Source organism: Polyodon spathula, chromosome 7 (genome assembly GCF_017654505.1).
Source record: "Polyodon spathula isolate WHYD16114869_AA chromosome 7, ASM1765450v1, whole genome shotgun sequence".
NCBI lineage: Eukaryota > Metazoa > Chordata > Actinopteri > Acipenseriformes > Polyodontidae > Polyodon > Polyodon spathula.
Window position 1 is genome coordinate 45,168,153 of NC_054540.1, and position 4,199 is coordinate 45,172,351.

Here is a 4,199-nt window from a genome sequence, read left to right on the forward strand (position 1 = left end):
ATATATTTGACATTAATAATATTGTTTATCAGTTTTATTTCCCTACAAGTCCCTCCACAAACTTTAAATTATCCAGTATTATTGTGTCAGCTCCCCTTGTCCCTTGTTCCATATAGCTAGGGATGCTCTGCTTAGCGATTTTCTTAGCTGGGGGTGCTGGGCCCCCGGCTCCCTCTCACTTTAACCACTCACCATAGGTATTTTTGTTATTCTATGTAATGTTTGTACAGATGTAACAGTAAAATCAATTTCAGTTTAACGTCATGCATATTTCTTTCTGTTTGTTTAACAGACAAAGAAAATAACTCATCAGACAAAGTTTAATGGCTTAAGAAACAGTTTCTATCCTTATCAGTGAAGGGTTTTTGACCACTGTCACAGCAGAAACAAATACACAATAAAACTTTTAACACCATGCCTGTCCAAAGGGGTTAACCCATATACACTTTTTTTACAAAATGTACATATACATTTACAGGTATCACATTTCTAGCTTATATAAAGTGCAGAGACTGAAAAGGAGCAAAAGAGGCTGAATGGGTTTGATAAAGATGTGTGCAAATTCACAAGCCTCTTCTGCCTTTCACCTCTGGGTTAAAATGAGGTTAGCGATCTCAACCTCGCCATAGAAACACCACACAATTCTGTACAGCTGGCAGTCTGCTTATGAGAGGCTCACGACTGAATGGGCAAGATTGAAATGTACTCGTCTGCTTGCAGAGGTGAGGCGACACTCTACACTGCCACACCTTTCAATAGCACAGAGTCAAAAATAAATACTCAGTGGACAGATACACACAAATATATAAAGGAAGGATTGGGTAGAAGTATCTGAACATGCTGTAATTCAGAAATGTGAAGACAAGAAAGGTTTAAGATCAGAGTACAAGAATGATGGTTGAAGGTTTTAATCACCGAGCATCACATCATACACTGCCCTCCAAGTACTGAGACTGAATAAACCATGCGTTTTGGTGTTTATTTTACCCCTATAATAGGTTTCTGCAAAGGTGACTATCCCAATGTGGTATTACAATGTACTGTATGATCATAGTTTTTTGATGAGCAAGCAAGTGAGGCAAAACAAGCAATACCCTATCCCGTCCCAGTACTTGTTACAGATATCGTCTGATATAACCCAGATATGAGCCTTAGTCATTTACAAATATTTCTATTAAAAGGGTATTCATTATGGTACATAATTAATTTGTTTAATTTCTACTTCAGAAGTGGTTGCTTAATAGAGGCAGTGACACGGATGACAACCAATAACTCACATGGGAAAAGAAAAACAACACGATACACAAGAATACAAAGTCATCAAATTCCACAATTTCCTGGATCTAAAGCCTAGGGACATATTCCCGCCAATCCAAATAAAGATGCTTAAATGTGTACAACCAAGGACTTCACGTTGTTCTTTGTCATTGGCATAGCGTGAGCAGAAGCCCATGTACAGGATCTCAACACTGCGTTCATGATAATGGGACCAGAGCAATACACCCACATAGGAGACTATGTGAGATCCTATACTGTAACACAAGAAGGGCATGGGAGAGGAATGCAGGTGGGCTTCACCAACATAATAATGAGAAAAACCATTAGGGATGATAGCTATGCTATGGTTGTAAGAATTCTGATTTCAACTGAGGGAAGGGAAAAAACACATTTACCAGAAGCAGGTTTTGTTTGAAGACACAAAAAAGTTTTCTTATTTTTCCAAAAACGAGTCATGAATTGTTTTGAACTAGGCCACATTCCTGAGACAAAAATAAGAATCATAACAAACATGTCTTTTGTGAAATTGTCCTCATGCGTAACATCAAGTTATTTTAGCAGGGTGTGTGTGTAAATAATAGTTACAAGAAAAGCAATGGACTCTAACAGTAATGCTATTCCTTAATATAAGGAAAATAAAAGGGATTTCCTTTTCAAACAGGTGCAAACCACAGAGAGCTGGAGCTCTCTCTGTCAAACCACATCCACCATCTATTCACCTTGAAATATGTTCACCAGCCATTCAATCTAAGCTGTAGCTAACTGTGTGTGCAATCCAACATATTTACAAACTTTAAATCATTTGAATTTATATCCAACTGCACTGACAAGAGGAGGATTCAAGAGGACAAGAGGACAGGGACGGCTGTTTCATTCCCCCTTTGGCCTCCCAATCAGTCTGTTCAGTTTATCACAGTTTTCAAGCTTCATCGAATCTGCTTTCTGCTTCAGTCGCTCATCCCTGTATAATCTGCCTAAATTGGCCAAATCAGTTTCTGAAAGAGAAAAAGTTCACACATATGAAATATAGTCAGCCCAAGTAAAAAGGCAAATTCTTATCTCTATGTACATTACAAAATGTATACAAATAGACTTTGATTAGCTTCAGCAAGTATTTGTTTCTTGTCATGCAATTTCTTGTGATGTAGTTCAGTCACAAGTTTACAAATAGCAGTACTAAAAACAAATGCTGTCAATGTCAGTTATGTTATACATGCGTGAGGCACTATATCACAATGATGGGGCTAGTGTATCCCATTACAACATCCATTAATCACATACTACTTGTATAATTAAGCTTTACAGATAATATAAATTCTGTAACTATCCATTGTTAAATTCTAATTGAACATAATCTGTTTACTTTTGAACACACTTACTTTGCTGCTTATCCTTCCAGCAGCTGGTTTGAAGATAATCAATGTAATCAGTCTCAATAGTGCTTTCTAGCTCTCTTAGTGAGGCTCCTTGGTATTCTTTTTCAAATCCTTTGTCCACATAATATGGCACTCCCATGTTTTGTGTTTCTCTTGACACAACCAGACCTAAAGTGCTGCGGATGGCGTATAAAACAAGTATGTCAGTAACATACATACGTATAGAATAAAAATGACTACATCTGACATTATAAATAAGTTATGCTAAATAATGTTAATACCAATTTTCATGACAACTCGATAAGCAGTTTTCCAGATATGGTGAAATCCTATGTTTGTCTCCAATATAACAACCCCTTTGAAATCCTATGCACACCTCCACTATAACAACCCCTTTGAAATCCTATGCACACCTCCACTATAACAACCCCTTTGAAATCCTATGCACACCTCCACTATAACAACCCCTTTGAAATCCTATGTACACCTCCACTATAACAACCCCTTTGAAATCCTATGCACACCTCCACTATAACAACCCCTTTGAAATCCTATGTACACCTCCACTATAACAACCCCTTTGAAATCCTATGTACACCTCCACTATAACCCCTTTGAGAGGTAATAAATAGAAAATGAAGTGCAGGCCGTTTCAAGTCAATGGAAATTGAAACTTGCAGGCGGAAATGCGTAACTGTTACAAAATAGGGTAAATACAGTAAGCTATGTCAGATTGGCACATTAAGTACCGTGAAAAAGTATTTGCCCCCATCTAATTTTCTGCATTTTGATATTTTTGCTACTGAATGTTATCTAGTCTTCAAACCAAAATCTAATATTAGGATATAAGGGACCTGAGTAGTGAACAACATAACACAACTTTTTGATACTATTTAATTGATTATTTATTCAAGCACTTTATGGCAACACCCACTAGCCCCAGTGTGAAAACGTAATCGCCCCTAGATGTCAATAATGGTATGCCACCTTTAGTAGCAATAACTGCAACCAAACACTTCCTGTAGTTATTGATCAGTCTCTCACAGAGCTGTGGAGGAATTTTGGCCCACTCATTCATGCAGAACTCAGTCAACTCTGTTTGTGGGTTTTCGAGCATAAACTGCTTGTTTCAGGTCCTGCCACAACATCTCAATGGGGTTTAGGTCTGGACTTTGACTAGGCCATTCCAAAACTTTAAATTTCTTGTTCTTCAACCATTCTGATGTAGACTTGCTTGTGTGTTTTGGATCATTGTCTTGCTGCATGACCCAGCTGCGCTTCAGCTTCAGCTCACGGACGGATGGCCTGACATTCTCCTGTAGAATTCTCTGATACAGAGCAGAATTCATGGTTCATTCAATGATGGCAAGTCATCCAGGTCTTGATGCAGCAAAGCATCCTCAAATCATGACATTACCACCACCATGCTTGACCGTTGGTTTGAGGGTATTACTGTGGAATGTATTGTTTGGTTTTCACCAGACATAACAGGGCCCATGTTGCCAAAAAGTTTCACTTTTGACTACGTAGAACATTGTTCCAGAA

At 38.1% G+C, this 4,199-nt stretch overlaps 1 long non-coding RNA gene across 1 annotated transcript; it reads right to left on the reverse strand.

Annotated features, from left to right (window-relative positions):
• Nucleotides 1-306: 306 nt before the first annotated feature.
• On the reverse strand, nucleotides 307-3,409 carry LOC121318655. The gene is made up of 2 exons (XR_005950627.1): nucleotides 2,658-3,409; nucleotides 307-2,273 (listed from the first exon to the last, which is right to left on the reverse strand). It is a non-coding gene; the product is annotated as an uncharacterized LOC121318655 (long non-coding RNA).
• Between the last annotated feature and the right edge of the window lie 790 nt (nucleotides 3,410-4,199).